Source organism: Rhinolophus hipposideros (genome assembly GCF_964194185.1).
Source record: "Rhinolophus hipposideros genome assembly, chromosome: 15".
Classification (NCBI taxonomy): domain Eukaryota; kingdom Metazoa; phylum Chordata; class Mammalia; order Chiroptera; family Rhinolophidae; genus Rhinolophus; species Rhinolophus hipposideros.
The window spans coordinates 50,293,865-50,312,214 of record NC_138061.1 but is presented as its reverse complement, the minus strand read 5'-3'; the positions used below and the strand labels follow the sequence as shown (position 1 = coordinate 50,312,214).

The following is an 18,350-nucleotide window of genomic DNA, read 5'->3' as shown; positions in this document are numbered from 1 at the left end:
ATAAAAAAATAGTCTGGATTGTGTTTGTACTGGAAAGTTTTAGAGCATCTGTAATTCACTGGTGAAAAAAGTGATTCCTTACTCTGGATGAAGTTATTTGCGTCTAATATCTGCAATAGAGAGCACTATAGGTTATTAAAATAATAATCTTTGAAACATCAGGCATGTCCCAGGAAATAATAGCTTTCCAGAAGGAGCTGGCATAAGACAGAACAAAAGGCTAATAAACTCTAACCTTCCTCCTACTCAGGACTCTTTCCCATCATCTCTCATTTTTATAGTTCCTCTAATGAAACCATTTGTAGATTTTGCAATATTTTATGGACACCATTGTTTAAATTAATACATTGCAAAATGATCAAATAGTCAAATTAATTATACTATGCTATCAACAACTCAATTCTTAGAGACTGAGTTTACTGGGCAAAGGACAGTATTTTCATTAAGACCTCTGTCATCTAATCCTCACTAAAGGCATATATCACATCAATATAAGTCGTATTTTAATCCCATTCTACAAATTTGTGGTCCTTAATGACTCTATACAGTGGCTACCAATCCAGGAATTTACAGTGAACTTGTGCTATATAAAAATTCAGACCATCCCCTGATAAACCCCATTCTCTTCATGTAGCCAAAGAGTAATTAATATAAATCAACTTAGAACTTCATGATGTGGGGGTTCAGAAAAAGCCTCTCCACGATGTGCCTCAGTGGTACGGGGATTATTTTGAGCTAAAAGCAATTGAGACCCTGCCGGCTCAAGAGCAACCTCTGCCCACGCCCCATTTCCGGGATCCCCACCCCACCGTCTAGAGGAATCTGAATTAGGGGCCTTGCCCATAATAAGGGATTGTCGGAGATAAGTGTTTCGACCTATGTATAGGGCAGGGCAAACTTCTACCTACTGAATATCTGCTCTTCTTAAACTGACATCCTGCAATGACCCTTTGAAGCCCCCAAGGTACCATAAATACCCATTTTCCCTTTCTGCCTTCGAACCTCTCACGTATGTGGGGTCTCTGACTCGCTGAACTATGTGGGGTTCCCATACATATGTATGTAATTAAATTTGGTCCTTTTCTCTTTGCAATTCTGTCTCATGTTTATTCAATTAGACCAGCCAAAAAAATTTCAAGGGTAGAGGAAAGTTTCTGTCCTCCACCACAATGGCAATTACATTTCACAGTCACTCTGAGAAAACTGTGCCCCATTTTTCTTTCTTTCGTTTTTTTAAATTCTTTTTTTTAAAATGCATTGGGGTTAATTAATGGACATCAAAGCTACATAGGTTTCAAGTGTATATTTCTATAATACATCATCTATATATTGCATTATGTGTTCACCACCCAGAGTCAGTTCTTCCATTACCATATATTTGAGCCCCTTTACCCTCTTCTACTATCTCCCCACCCCCCTTACCCTCTGGTAACCACTAAACTGTTGTCTGTGTCTATGAGTTTTTGTTTCTTTATTTGTTTGTCGTGTTCCTTTGTTGCCTTTAGTTTTATATCCCACATATGAGTGAAGTCATAGGGTTCTCGACTTTTTCTGTCTGACTTGTTTCACTTAGCATAATAATCTCAAGATCCATCCATGTTGTCGCAAATGGCACTATTTCATCTTTTCTCATGGCAGAATAGTATTCTATTGTGTATATGTAGAACATCTTCTTTATCCAATCATCTATTGAATGATGGTTTGGTTGTTTCCATGTCTTGGCCACAGTAAATAATGCTGCAATGAACACTGGAGCACATATATCTTTATGGATAAATGTTTTCAAATTTTTCAGTTATATATCCAGGAGAGGGATTGCTGGGTCATATGGTTAAGTCTATTCTTAATTTTTTGAGAAACCTCCATACTGTATTCCATAGTGGCTATACCAATTTACAATCACAACAGCAATGTATGTGGGTACCTTTTTCTCCACAGCCTCTCCAACACTTGTTATTATTTGCCTTGTTGATGATAGCCATTCTGACTGGCGTGAGGTGACATCTCATTGTGGTTTTGATTTGCATCTCCCTAATAACTAGTGAAGTTGAACATTTTTTTATACATCTGTTGGTCATTTGTGTGTCTTGTTGGGAGAAGTTTCTATTCATGTCCTCTGCCCATTTTTAATTGGATTATTTGGCTTTTTGTTGTTGAGTTGTATGAGTTCCTTATAAATTTTGGATATTAGCCCCTTATCAGAGGCATTTGTAAATATCTTCTCCCATTTGGTTGTTTGCCTCTTTGTTTTGGTGATGGTTTCTTTTGCTGAGCAGAAAGAAGCTTTTTAGTTTGATATAGTCCCATTCGTTTATTTTAGCTTTTACTTCCCTTGCCTTTGAGATCAAATTCATAAAATCCTCTTTGAAACCAAGGTCCATAAGTTTAGTACCTATGGTTTCTTCTATGCAGTTTATTGTTTCAGGTCTTATGTTTAGGTCTTTGATCCATTTTGAATTAATTTCGGTACATGATTACAGATAGCAGTCTAGTTTCATTTTTTTACATGTGACTGTGCCCCATTTTTCAATTTGAAATATTAAAAATCTGTCTAGTGGAATGCAACCATTTAAATTCAAATTATAATTATTCCCTACTGCTCTTCCTAATGAAAAGGTACTGCTAAAACTTTTCATTGTGTAAGCAGTATATTTAAGAACTCTTAGTCCAGCTGGTGAACAGAAAATATTTGGGCACATGTCATATACTATTTTTTAGCTACCAGGCCAAGCACAGACTCATCTTTCAAAATAACTGCATCCCTAGCTATGCAATACATTAAACTGCTGCATAACCACAAGGAAAAAGTACCATGTCCACACATAAACTCTACTCCCAATTAGCAACCATCTCCCTGAATTTTTTTGATATCTTTAAGTAACAACTTCCTTCTGTGGCCAGGATTATACCGTCCATTAAATTGAATAATGGACTACTTGGCAAGCCAGAAACTGGTTCAATCACCACAGCATAACGAAGAAAGAGAAAGTAAACTGGAATAGACTTCTACAGTGGCCCGACTGCTTAAATCATTTAGTAGAAATGAAAGCCACAGGACAGGGAAAGCCAAATATGTGGCCAGTCCACATTATGTAAATGTGCAGTAGATGCCAAAGGGAAAAAGCTCACTCTTAAGAATAGAAAAAAAATCTAACAGTTCAACCTAAACTGTTTTGCTTACTTACCGATAGTAAATGGCCACTTTTAGACAAGGAAATTAAGAATTTAGGTTAGCTCTCTACAAGGTTCTATTCTCTCTCTCTCTCTCTCTCTCTCTCTCTCTCTCTCTCTCTCTCTTTTTTTCTCTCTCTCTCTCTATCTCTCTAGAGAGTATTATTATTACCTCACATCTCCCAAAACTTTCTTTCTGTATTCCTCTATCTCAGATGTTATGAACCAGTCATCTAAGCCAAAAACTTAATCAGCTTAATTATATAGAGATTTCTGAACAAAAGCAACAGTTTTTTCACTGTCTCTTTACCTCCAGTCTTTGTCTCCCTCAGATCACAGTTGAGAATGATCTATCTAAAGTGAAATCTGATCGTGTCACTCCTGTTTCAAACCCTTCAATGTCATGTCACTGCCTACAGGATAAATCCAAACTCTGCAGTACAGTACGTAAAGTCCCACCGTAATCAAACCTCTATCTCCATCCTTCTCTCTCCCCATTCCACCATCTCATACTATATCTTGAACTAATTTGTGGTTCCTTAAAAAATAAATAATAAATAAGCCATGCTATTTCACACTTCCATATATACTCACACAGCTCCCCTTAACTCAAATGCTTTTACCTAACTCATCTTGATACCCACCCATCAGCCACCTCTGTATTTCTTCTTCACCCAATTCAAGACTCAGCTGATCTCCTCCCAGAAGTGTTTCCTGGACCCTTAAACTGTTAGGTATCCAACTTTTACTCTTCCATAGTGCCTTGGTGTGGTACACAAAACAATGGCCACACTTTCATCCTCCAAAATCTCTGACTCTGTTACCTTACATGGAAGAAGGTGCCTTATCAATGCAGTTAAGGACTCTGAGATGAGGATTTAAAAATCATCATCCAGGATTATCCACATAGGCCCCATCTAATCACATGAGTCTTAAAATCAGTGTGAGAACTGGACCCACTGCTGCTGGCCTTGATGATAGAGGAAGGGATTATGAGCCAAGGAATAGGGATGGACTCTAGAAACTAGAAGAAAAAAAAAGGCGAGGAAGTGAATTCTCCTGTAACACGTCCAGAAAGAAACACAGCCCTACTGACACTGATTTTAGCCCCGTTAGATCCATGTCAGATTTCTGACCTTCAAAATTGCAAGATAATAAAGGTATGTTCTTCTAAGCCAGAAAGTTTGTGGTAATTTGTTATGGCAGCAATAAAAACTAATACACTTGGGGACAGTATTATGATGCTATACTGGCTGTGTCAGCTCACGGATGGGAACTTTCTATCTTACTTAAAATTGTATTCCCAGTACCTAGCACACTTCTTGCACACAGAGATGCTACTCAACGGTATTTGAGAACTGACACGTGTTCGTAACTTAATTCCAAAGATCCTATTATTACAATTAAAACATTTTTATTTAATCAAGAATCTTTTTTTTTTTTTTTGGAAGAACCCAGTACTTTAATAAGAACTGCCCACACCACACAAACCTGGAAGAAACGAGCAGGGGTGGGGGAAGGGGCCCCAGGAACAGCAGTCCAGTCTCTGAAGTTTCACCCATGTGGGGGTGAGGGGGAGACCTGCAGTGAGGGCAGCTTGTCCTCTTGTCCCTCAGGGGGCTCCAGGCCGTCCTTCAAGCTCGCCAGGTATTTTGGGTACGATGCTTCTGAAGGCCACAGACATGCCGGGTACCATCCTGAAGCCTGTGCAGAGAACGCTGGGGCAGTTTGTATTCCTCCCCCGGCCGCCGGCCCCAGACCTTCACACACAGCGTGTACTTCTTGCACTGCTCCTAGCCGCAGCTGTTTGAGTCCAGCCTCTGGCTGATTCACCCGCACCATGTGGCTGGCCTCCCTGGCACTCAGCATTTTCGGGTTCAGCATTTAATATTCAGGGGGAGTAGCTTGACCTTCCCAGAGTATTTGTGGCCCTGCCTTGGCCGTCCACCATTTAAGCATTACATTGGCTTTACTTCGTCGCCTTTGTAACGTTGCTTCTTGGTGGACGGCCAACAGCAGAGGTGGCTTAAAATAAGGGTCAAGAACCTTCTAGCCACCGGCTGAGAGCTTTGGCGGGGGCCCAAGGAAGAGGTTGCAGTCACATCATCAAGATGTCCAGCATGGAGTAAATCTTCCGTGTGTGCTGGTCCTCGATGCTGCCCTGGGTTTGCGAGAGCTGGTCCTCGATTCCGGGCTGGTTTGGGTGACGCTGATACTCGATTCCAGAGTGGTGTGGGAGTTCTGTTCCCCGATTGCAGGCTAATGGAGAAGTGGCAGACTCTTTGGCCTTCCGGCCTGAGGGCTGAACCTTGTGGGTTGGGGAAGGCCTGGGGCTGTTCAAGTCCAAGCCACAGAAGGGCCTGCCTTGGATGAGGCGGACCTTTCCCTGGGTTTTTCTTGTGCTGAGGATCAGATACGTGCCCATCAGTCTATGGTAACTGCTGCGTGTCACCGACTCCTCAAAACGCTCCCGCTCAAACCCCATTTTCACCATCCTCTGGGTCACCCAGGGGTCCATGTTCTCATATGAACGGCATGAGTTCCTCCTTTTGGCCCCAGTTTAGCCACAGGTCCTTCATTACGTTTTCTAGCGTGACTCTGTCGCTGGGGTTGATGGTCATGAACCTCTTTAAGATCATGAGGCACTAGTAGGACATGTAAGAGGGCACATGGACGCCAGAGCGGAAAGAAGCATCTTCCCGTGAACGGCTCGATCCCAGCGGTCACCTTACAGAGCGGCACTCCCAAGATCCACACATCTATTCCGGGGCCGGCACAGTTTTCGCCCAGCAAGAGCTCTGGGGCGATGTAAGAAAAGATGCTGCAGAACATGCTTGGCTGGGGGGTGGGGTCAGGGGAGGGGGCAGAAAAAAAAGAATATACAAGGCAGTATCAACCGATAACCACCGGGATGGTTTTCCTTCAACTTGACTCAGGTTGAACGGCTTAATTGTTAGATAAACCATGGATCGCGGAGCTATTTGCCTCCTGTATTGATGACTAATGATTTCACCATTTTCTTCTAAGAAACAGCAAGCTTTTGATTGTACACATCACCGTTCCTTTCTCGACTTTGGCTCAGTTAACTTTGAGGTTCGGTTACTATTAGCCCCCATGGCAATTGTGAAAGAAACAGATGTTTTGAACTTTCTGATTGTTGCCAGTAAAGAACTCCTGGTGTCACCTTTATTTGAGAATGTTTCCTCATCAGTTTTTCTTATGATTCTAGGCGATAGTTTTGGTGCTGGTGATGGGTCCCTTTCAGGGGACTCTTTGATGTGGCTTCCAAACTGTTGATACTTCAGTTTATTGCCAACCTCCAGTTTTTCTAGAGTAGTTTTGAGACACTCCTCATTGGCTGTTATATATAATTTACAAAATTAGATGTAGTCAAATTTGCTATCAACATTTACATTAGCCAAATTTATTATGGTACTTACTTCTTCTCGAGTCATCTTTTCACCTCTTTGTTAGAAGTTGATAAAGGACAGTGTGTAAAAGATAGCCATAATCATTTACATCTAACTGCTTAAATGATTTTAGCAGTTCTGCTTTTGAAATTGGTTTTTCCTTTCTTAAAATTATACAAAAATCATCGAAATTCAGGTTGGCAGTTTGAGGAGTCGAATACTTATTAATAGTCTTTTGGGATGGATTTCTTCCTGCATGCTGAAGAGCTAAACAAAGTTGATCTTTAGAACTAATGTTTTCTAAGCTGAAAACAGTTAAGTAGGCAGCTCTACAATTCCTATAAAATACCCCCTATTCAATTAGTGGAAATTTCTTTTTCGAGGACTCTCTGAAAGCATTGATTTCTGATTGGAGAAAGCTGCATCACTTCCGGGACTGATGGCCATTCTAATTCCAGCTTACAAACGAGAAAGCGAAGCCACTTCTTTGCATGGATTCCACAATCCGCTCACCGAAGCCAGAGGGACCTCATCCTTTTTTTAATTACCATGGCACTGTCTTCAATCTAGAATCTTAATCGGCAATATGAATTGCTTTCATTGCTCATTAGTCATTCTAGGTGCCCAGATGTATTAATACTAGTTTACTTCCTCTGACTTCTATTAACAGGACAAGTACTCACTTACTATGACCCAGGCTTCCCATGGAACTTGCATGTAACTAGATTTTTAAATGTAAGTAGATTACTTATTTGCATGTAAGCAGATTTCCCTATCAGTTATCATATATTTTTTAAAATCAGATATATTGTCATTAGAAAGATATTTTTAATTCTATCAATTCCAAGATACACTACAAATTATTGTATTTATCCACAGTGCTTTTAACTTAGGTCTCCTAAATAAGTGACAAAATATATTAGTACTAGAAGTTCATCTCTTGAATCAAAGATCTAGAAATATTCAGAAGGGTACCAAAGTGCCACTTTATAACCCTCTAAAATGTACATTATTTTCCCCTCCTCAGTGGCGCGGTCAGTATTACAGCTCACAACAATATCAGCTAACAATTTTTAGGGCATAATATGTGCTCGTCTCTGTGCTCCCTAAGTGTTTTACAAGCATTCTTAATGTTCACAATGACCCTGTGAAGAGGATTCTACATATTTCCCTCATTGGGGTTGAGGTGGAAGGACTCAAAGGGATTAAGCATCTTTCCTAAGATTAATTAAAGCAGCTCAAAAGTAGGAGACTTGGGAATTCAAATCCAAAGTCAATTGAAGAGTAAAAAGAAGTACATTTCTTAGATCAATGCTTATATAGCTTCTTCTAATAAAAAATGGAATTTGGAATACATTTGACAAAGAGTTTTCAGAGGGACAGGCATCCATGAAGGTATGGCAGTGGCTATCATAAAATACGAAAAGGTACCATCATGTGACAAGGTGAGAAAAGGTATTCTGGCCATTAACTTTATTTTATTTGTACCTTAGAATCTGTTTTATAAGATGAAGATAGGTCTATAAAGCATACATCAGCCCTGTGCATCTTTCTTAGGCACCAACTGTTACTTCCATTCTTTGGGAGACAAAAACTAACAAAAGATTCTAAATTTCTGGCTCATTTTGTGGCTTTAGATTGATTCCATATGCAACTCAAACCTCTCGTTCAACATCTTCTGACGCCTCTCATTATTAATGATTAGCATTTATACAGGCTTATAAATGGACTGCTGAACATCAGCAGTATAGATCTTCATTTCACTAATCCGCTCTGCAATATTAAGTCGCTTCACTAACTCTCTGGTCCTTGGTTCGCTCATCCAGACAAGAAAGTTGGGTTAGAGAAAGTCTAAAATCTTTTCCTAATTCTAACATTCTAGGATGGCATCAACCTTTGCACTCTGCCTGGCATTCTGAGCTCAGTACAGCTAAAAGAAACAGAAGGAATGAAGGCATAATTTAAAAGCTTCAGAGGTACTGTGTTTGAATCTCAGCCCTACCACTTCCTACTAACTCTATGACCTTGGCAAGTCTTAGTTGCTTTCCTGCAAAATGAGGACAAAAATATCTACAGTTCTTTTGAGGTTTAAATTATTAAGCAAATTTTTTAAATGCGTCTAAAAGAATGTCTGGTGCTAAGTACTCACTAAACGTTCCTTTTTCTTCAAGTGTGACTTTAAAGTATTATAATCAGGTTTGTCAGGAATCCATTTCTTAAAGCAAGATTTCAATGTTTTGTAGGATTTAAAGCAATGTATTATCAAGAGTGTCTTGGTCTACTTGGGCTGCCAAAACAAAATACCATAGACTTAGTGGCTTAAACACCAGAAATTTATTTTCTCCCCGTTCTGCAGGATGGAAGTCCCAGATGAAGATAAAGCAAGACTGGTCTGTGGTGAGAGCTCTCTCCTGGCTTGTAGACAGCCACCTTCTTGCTGTGAGCTCTGGTGTTTCTTCATCTATTTATAAGGGAACCAGCCCTATTGGATTAGGGCCCTACCCTTATGACCTCATTTAATCTTTATCACCTCTCCACCGGCCCTGCCTCCAAATACAGTCACACTGGAGGTTAGGGCTTCAACATGTGAATTTTGGGGGAACACAAACATTTAGTCCATGAGAAAGAATATTATTTTATCTTTGTACTGAGAGTTTTTTTACTTTAAAGCAAGCTTTACAGACCTCAAACCTCATGCCGAGTTTCTAAGCTGAATAGAGGTGCTTGAGGAACAGACATGTCATAAGGTTATGTTAAGCAACATAACCTTAATGACATAACTTGAATAGAGGCAGAGTTACAAATAGAATTTGAGCCTTTTAACTTGGAAGTTCATCCCATTAAATAATATTGCACTTTTCAAACTTGTATTTCTGAATGTGTTATCACTGTCCTCTCTCACATGATCTTTTTTATTATGCACAACCAATGCACTGTACAACTGAAGCTGAAGGAGAATAATATTGTATCTCACATTATCTCTTAAATCTGCTTTAAAATTCTGTTTTCAATAGAAATTTATATAATATTAAGGAAATGGGAGATTTTTTTTAAAAAAATGACTGACATTCTCAAAGCCAAGAAAATAAAGAGCCGTGAAAACGAAGGTTTAATTAGCCTTACGGTTTTGTGGTTTCTGTTTTCAGGGAAAACCAAAAACTGGCACATTCAGCAAAATCACTGGCTTATTTCTTGACCAACACTCATCAATGAGCCTAATCCACCCAGGCATAGGTAGAGTTAGATAATTATTGCCAGTAACTGGAAGTTGTCTGTTCGTGCTTTCAGAAAAATATAGAATGTTTTAATAACTTTATTAACCTTCTCTGGGTGGCAGAGATTTTATTTATACACTATTCCTTTAGGTACCAAATACTTATATACAACTATATCTGTGGACATGATATAGCATAAAGGGTTGCTTCAAAGAACATTCTCATAGATGGAAAGAGAAACAGAATTCATTAACGGGGAAAAACACTCGTTTATATTTCGTAGTTATTACTCCTCAGAACACTTTGGCTAGGGGTTCTTCTCGTATTTTTAGATACTAAAAAAATGTAAAACTAGGTAATACTATTCCAATTCTTATGGATTAAAAACAAACAAACGACTTTTATTGTTTAGCATTGAAATGCATACTGGCAACTTTCTAGAAAAAGTGAGAAGCTCCTATTCAAAAATAGCAATTTTTACAAGGCTTTCTGCACTTTTTGGTGGGGAGGGAGAGAGTGGGAGATGAATCACACTGTACTTGTCCCTAACTAACTAAATTAAATTTTCTTTATTTTTCTTGAAACAATGTTTGTATTCTGTGCAATAACACAGCACCTCCCTGGGTTTCTTCAGCTAGAAAGGGTGGTGGTGGTGGTGGTGGTGACAGCTTCCTGTTGCTAATCTCTGTGTTACCTCACCATCTCCTATTTGGCTCTCAGCTCTTTCACTACCTGTGTTATAATTTTCCTGCACCAAATTCCTTTCGCTGTAAATGCCTGAGACGGTTTCTGTTTTCCTAGTGAGACCCTGACTGATAAAAACCACTTACTGAGTGGAAAAGGTGAAGGAGAATATAATTAATAATATTGTGATAATTCTGCACAGTTACTCATGATTAGTAAACTTGGTGGGGTGGTTACATCATAAGGTATGTACATAAATATCAAATTACTCTATGGTACACCTGAAACTAATTATAATATTGTATACCAACTATGCTTACATTTAAAAAAAAAACCCCACTTAATTGGCAATTTATCATTTACTTTTTGAAATGTTAATTAGTTTTTTCATATATACTTAGGTGCTTTAATATGATTCCTCAAGTAAAAAGCTTAAGCTTGAATTTATGGGCCTTGATATCAAAACTCTTGACTTCTCAGGGCACACACTGAAATGGGGACGGAGAGTGAGGAGGGGAGAAAAAGCAGACAGGGAAGGTCAGTGAACAAAATGGATGACACAAGCTACTCGGTAATAGGCTAGCTGTGCCAAAGTAATGTCAACCAGGGAGTCTCTCAGATTGAGCTATTCTTTGAATTCAGCGAAAGTACTATTAAAAACAGGTCAGTAAGTGTACTGACCAAGAATATAACAAGCCATGATAATACTATTCTGGTCTCCAGGAACTCCCATTTATCCAGTGAATTACCCAATTTCTTCTGAGAGTTTCCCCAAGTTGGCTAATGATCCGAAAGAAATTTTTTAATGTATGAGTAATTGTTAGAGACTGTAACCTACAGCCATCTACTGAAAATGCAATTCTTAAATGCTAACACTTCACACAGAGACTGATATCTACAAACATTATTATTTCAGAAAAAAATAAATGAAGAATACTGTATGGCTGTGCAAACCTCTTTTGGGAACTGGTTTCAATGGGGCCTGTGTCCCTAAATCAACTACTTTGACATAATCTTTGAAAACTCCAGTCTGGCAAGAAATAGTCCCAAGAGACCATATTTAGATGCTCATTTATGTTTTAGCAAATCAAACTGCTTTGACTTACAGCACAAACTCATAACGATATAATACTAGCAACAATATTAAGGACAATATCAGCTAGCACTTAAATAGTATTTACTGTACATATATATGTGCCAGGCACTGTTCTAAGTGCTTTCTATATTTCACTCATACAGCCATTCTCACAATTCATTGGGACAACAATTACTGTTCCCCACTCCACCTCCAGTATTACAGAGAAGGCTTAAAGACATTGAGTAAACTGCCCAAACTCACATAGCTAGTAAGTAACAGAATGTGACCCCAGAGTCCTCGCTCTTAACCACTGTACTGTATTCTCTCCCTAACTTGGTCAAGGTCATACAGCTAACTAGATGATGAAACCAGAAATTCAACACAAGTCTGCAACTACATTACTAAGAACTCAGTTATGAGACACGTACGGTTTATAACTCCCCTTGTCAGCCCTCATAAGTCTTTACCATCACCAGCAAACAATGTCTGTGGAGCTAAGCAATAGGCATGGCATAACATGGGACCCCAATGTCATTTATAATTCAACCAACCTGCATGGTACACAACAGAAAGAGCCAAGTGTTTATGGTCAGAAAACTTGGGTTGAATTCTTAACTTTGCCATTTTTGGGTGGTTTGCTATTAACTAGACGGCAGGCTATGGGGTAAGACAAACCTGGATTGAAATTCTGGCTTTAAAACCATTGTGTAGGGTGACAAAGTTTGTGTGCAGTACAAAGGCACTCGGCTAAAAAAGCAAAATGGAGCTGAAATCTGCCCATTTTTAGCTTACCAAGCCATCCACCCTAGAATGGGGTTACATGTGCTGGAAAAGGTGGCACCTACCACAGGCCCCCAAGCTACTGCCTGGGTGGTGGGGCAGCCCAGAAGATGTCTCAGTTACTGACTTGGTTCACTGTGGGGGGAGGGGGGTACCTTTTTCTATTTTAAACAAAGGAGTCTCATAAACTAGTGGTGACTGCCTACTCCACGACTATCAGCTTTGTAATCTTGGGCAAGTTACTTAACCACTCTAAACCTCAGTTTCCTCATTCGGAAAATGTGTTTGAAAACAATACTTGCCTCATAGTGTGGTTTTGAGGTTACATAAAATGAGGCAAGTAAAGTGTTTAGCACAGTGCCAGGCACTTAATAAGTGCTCAACGAATTGTGAGCAATAAATTGTAACCACCATGTGTAGTATCACCTCTCTGAGCCTTAGATCCGTCATCTGTTAAAACGAATACCATCGGGGCCGGCCCAGTAGCTCAGGCGGTTGGAACTCCATGCTCCTAACTCCGAGGGCTGCCGGTTCGATTCCCACATGAGCCAGTGGGCTCTCAACCACAAGGTTGCCAGTTCAATTCCTCAAGTCCCGCAAGGGATGGTGGGCTCTGCCCCCTGCAACTAAGATTGAACACGGCACCTTGAGCTGAGCTGCCGCTGAGCTCCTGGATGGCTCAGTTGGTTGGAGTGCATCCTCTCAACCACAAGGTTGCCGGTTAGAGTCTCGCAAGGGATGGTGGGCTCTGACCCCTGCAACTAGCAACGGCAACTGAACCTGGAGCTGAGCTGCGCCCTCTACAACTAAGACTGAAAGGACGACAACTTGAAGCTGAATGGCACCCTCCACAACTAAGATTGAAAGGACGACAACTTGACTTGGAAAAAAGTCCTGGAAGTACACACTGTTCCCCCAATAAAGTCCTGTACCCATTCTCCAATAAAATCTTTAAAAAAAAAAGAAAACGAATACCATCTACTTCACAATATAGTCCTATGAATGTTGAATTGTAATGAGAAAGCATTTTATAAACTGTTGCATGTTTACTTATAATTTTTATATAAAGAATTAGCAAATAAAAAATTCTTGGTACCTTGCACTCAGTAAACGGCACTGTTGCTGTTGGTATTAACAACTCATTTAAAATTTCTATGTCATACATTCTTGTTTTGGGTATTTCTTATTTTAGAGAGAATAATCATGCTCTTTTTAAATTGTGAGAGGAATATTATTTCATTAGATCTATAAACAATACAAATCTAAGCAGTCTAAGACTAAGTGGTATCCAGTCTGAAAAAAAAAATCCTATAATCTATCACAGCTAACTGTAAGAAAAGAAAAATCACCTCAAGGAGACTACCCTTCTAGCATAAAATTAGGGCTTCTCTATGAGAACGACTGTGTTTTGTATCCACATGAAACATGAACTACCAGGTTTACACACAGGGGCATAACTGCAAATTTCTCTGAACAGGAACATAGCATTCCTCAGAAACTGCCCGTTGATTCTGTTCATCCTCAAAATACATATTTGACCCTGCTCCCTTAAGAAAGGGGCTCCTTCTACCCATATTGCAATGTTTGGGATAGTCAGGGCTTCTTCTATTACCATAAATTTCAAGCTCAGAATCTCCCAGCAGCCATAATTCAACTACAAACAGCACACTTACCACAGGCCTGCAAACCAGAGGATTTCACAGGCCTCCAGTTCTGCAACTGCATGATGCTTTAATGTGACCCATGAAGCAGGCAAAACGCGCAATGACACAAAGACCTAAGATTGCCGTCAGACCATATACTTCCTTCGTGTCTCTCTATCTTCCACATGCACATTTGCTTCCAAATGCATCAGTTTTGGTAGTTTTGTTGTTATTCAGTTATTACCACCACCAGCATAAGGGAAGAAAAGAATGTTTCCTCAACTTTACTAAACACCTGCATCTTCTTAATCATCGGGCATAGAGCACAGCCTAAGTGCTCTAGTGTGGATTATTGTGTCCATCAAGACACATTTTGATGGGATGGACACCAAGAAGCTCTGGATTCAAACCTGAATCTGTGATATTACAGCCTCAGCAACGTGTTTAACGTTTGTGGGTCTCCTCTGAGATAAGGTATGAAAAAGATTTTTTTATTATAAACTAATAATACATATGGAAATAGTTATTTCTGCCAACATTATGTCATACAAATAAATATAAAAATCCATGCTTTAGTTATCTCAGTGGATTATAAAGTTGTGAAAGTGCTTTTCAGGAATAGAAACCTTCTACAAATGCAAATCTTATGAATTACATGAAAGGAATAGCTTTTAATTCTTTAGAATCTCATTATGGCACCTGCTAGAGGTCCTACACACAAATGGCTCAATCAAAAGGTAACTATAATTTGGAAACTTCTAGAAGCCTACAGATTCACAGTTGGGATAATTGGTAATCAGTAGTATTATTAGTTTGGCAATACTTGCTGCTGTCTTTTGGCTTATTTAGTAGCATTTTCTGCAGCATGTGCTACTCTTAACAAGAGCAGTAAAAGTAGAGCCTCACATCTGCCTATCCTCACATCGCTCAGGGGACTCACAGCAAGCAATATTACCTCCATTTAATAAATGAGGAAAGTCTGGGCAAACACCTAAACACGCAAAATAAAAATAAGACCAGAACTGGAACAATAAATAGGCTAAGTTCATTGTTCTTTTCCCTAGAATGTTCTGCCTTCTGTGGGGCAGGACAAACCTCTAAACTGAATAAAAAACAAAAACAGAAAATTACCCTGTCCTTTCTTCCAAACTTATTTACTACTTGTCTGAGAAACCTGCACAACAGAGCATGGGAAGCAAAATGTTGTCCCGTTTGGCACTGCAAAGGATTAACTTCATGAAATGGTTTCTACTTGGCAGCTCTACAAACTATATATAAACCGACCTCCATCGAGGGCAGCCTCATGTGACTCAAGCTGTTCCATTTGGGAAGAAAACACCAGACATATAGCAAAACAATCTGTCAAATGAAGGTTCCCTACATCATGACCAGGTAGATGAACAGGGCTGCCAAACGTCAAGTATAATACTGAACAGGTATGGTTAATGTGCACTCACCACTCTTACAGAGGAATTATTTTCTTTATTTGATGTGCATTATTACTAAAGCACAACATCTCTTATATCCAGAACATACATCTTACATATAAAGCATGCCACTGAGAAATAAAACCACTACCTCAAATGGCTTTAAAAGACAACTAGGAAGAAGCCACAGACACAAGGCAGATCGAGAATTATATTTCCAAAGTTGAACACTTCTGTGCTAGGCAGCATACAAACATGTCATCACTGGTGCAATACTTCACTAACAATGTGTGGCAACATTTACACGGTATACCACAAGTTAAAAATGGCTGCTTATCTAGGCATGAGATCCACAGATGAAGTAAATGCTGATTTGGTTTTAAAACACTACATATATTTCATATGCTGACATGAGTCACCAATTTGAATTGGTACAGAAAGCATATTCAGTCCACAATATATCAAAACTGCAAACTTTCAGAAGCCAGATAATGAGCAAGGATTTCTGAAGCAGATGATCTGAAAAGATAAACCAAAGACCATTGAAAGGGTTTTTTGATGTAAGGACAAATACTTATAACTGTTTAATTACATAGAAAACATTTAAAATTAATCCTTAAATAGAAAAAAATGGGTTAAAAATATAAACGGGCATCTCAGAAGAGAAACATAAATAGCTAATCAATACTTTAAAATACATAATCTCACTCAGAATCAGTAAAATGATTTAAAAGACATGATTCCATTTCATACTCATTATATGAATAAAAAATAAAAAGCCTGACAACACCAAGTGTTGAAAAGGATATGAAGCAGGCAAACTCTTATACACTGGTAAATTGGTATGACCACTTTGGACAGTATAAGTAAAAGAAAAAAATATGTGCAAGTCCTACACCCTAGCAATCCTATTCATAGGCAAATGCCATGGAGAAAGCCTGGTACATGTACCCAAGGAGAATGCTCACACAGCAACATTATTATTGTAGAAAAAAAATTGGAAATAGCTGCATGACTAGCAATAGGAGAATAAATAACAAGTGTTCAAAAATAGTTTCCTGAATGAATGACACTGAAGGATGAATAACAATGTTCGCAGAAGGTCAGAGCCTCAGCAACCTGGGGGACAATACCAAAACGTGTAACATCTGTGGCATCAGGGAGGACAGAAAGAATATATTGCAGGGAAAAAAAAAATTTGAAGCAATAGTGCCTGAAAAGTTAACAAATGTGGTGAAAGACAAACTGTTACATCCATACAATGGAATACTATTCAGTAATAATAAAAGGAACAAATTATTGATGTGTGGAACAACATGGATGAATCTCAACCGCTCATATGCTGAGTGAAAGAAGCCAATCTCCAAAGGGTACAAACCATTTGATTCCATTTTTATGACAATCTGCAAAAGGCAAAAGAACAGGAACAAAATAGATCAAAGGTTGCCAGGGATTAGGAAAGCGGAGAATGTGAATACAACGGACAGCACAAGCGGATGTCAGGGGTGAGGGAATTGTTCTGTCTTCTGATTGTTGAGGTGGCTACAGAAACCTATATATATTAAAAGTCATATAAATGTACACCCCCAAAATCAGTTTTAGTACACATAAACTTTGTTAAGTCGGAAGAAAATCAAAGTGATGTATATCCAAGCTATATGGCATTACGTATCACATATCCACCTCCTGAAAATGTAAAAGGCGAGCAGATGGTGCAGTTAGGCTGCCTCCACTAAATACTATGACATCTCCCTCAAAGACGAACAAAAAGTCTAAATAGGGCACTGAACAATAAAAATCACATATGTACTCAATGTCTTACAACAAAATTTTCTTAGGAAAAAAGGACTCAGTTTTTGTGTGTGTGTCTGTTTTATGAACTTAATCTAGAATTTAAAAATAACATTGCACAATTAAAATGAAACATTCACGTTGCTTTCATGCCTGCAAAACATTTCTTGCAAGGGATGGGAGACACTGCCGATCTGTTAAATTAAAATTCTTTACCTTTTCCTTCTTATTCAACCTCTCAAGTTCAGTGTTCCCTGAATAAAAAACTTACCTAAGTGCGGAGATGGAGGAGAGCCCACTGGCACATCAGGACTCGAATGTTGATAACTTAGGTAAATTCACTTCCTATCACCTACCAGGATTCCGAAAAGAGAGGGTAGCCAAGCTACAACAAGCTGTGTGTCCCAATTGCCTGGGACAGTCCTGGTTTAACACCGGATGTTCTGACATAATTATCAATAGCACCTACCCTCTTTCACTCTAAAGGTTCAATGAATTACATGGCCACCCAACCCTTTCCCTATTTCCCTTTAGGAAACTAACTCACAACCCCTCTCTATCACCCAAGACATAGAAAGTAGACTTCATGAAGAGAAGTCCCTATGCTAGAGTTAAAAAAAAAAAAAAAAAAAAAAAAAAGCAGGAAAAATGAATTTGATTAACCTAATGTGTTATGCATTGTATTTAATTATTTTGTCAATTATAAAATTCTAATAAAATTCTCTTCTTTGGATTGTATAATTGCATATAAATAATCTGAAACCCTAGTTAATCCATACCCTAATACTTTAGGAGAAACAGTTCTATCAGTTCTATGTTGAAAAAAAATAAATCACCCACTTAAAATCTCTACCCATGCCTCCTTTCTAGTTTTAAAGACAGTTAATATTATGGAAAGGCCAGTACACTTTATTCCAATTTAGATGCTGTTTGCCAAATTCTAAGGAAGCTAAATGACTCTAGTATATCTCCAAATGGAAAGTTTATGTTTCCTTGATGTGATATTGTCAAAGAAAGAGCAAGCTTCAAATTACCATTCTTTCTTGAGATGTCTTTCTTTTATAGCCTATCTAAACAATGAATTTATTTCTTCAGGGAATGAACTACCCAGACTCCTTAGAGTATTGCCTTCTTGGCATCCGCATTTTGGA

At 38.8% G+C, this 18,350-nt stretch overlaps 1 protein-coding gene and 1 pseudogene across 2 annotated transcripts in view; both read right to left on the bottom strand.

Moving 5' to 3' along the window:
* The window catches only part of MCU (mitochondrial calcium uniporter), a 185,299-nt gene that overhangs the window by 120,712 nt on the left and 46,237 nt on the right, over positions 1 to 18,350 (bottom strand). The gene's annotated exons all lie outside the window — the stretch shown is intronic.
* LOC308508206 (EF-hand calcium-binding domain-containing protein 7-like) lies at positions 5,931 to 7,028 on the bottom strand (annotated as a pseudogene). The gene has a single exon. The product of its transcript is annotated as an EF-hand calcium-binding domain-containing protein 7-like (transcript).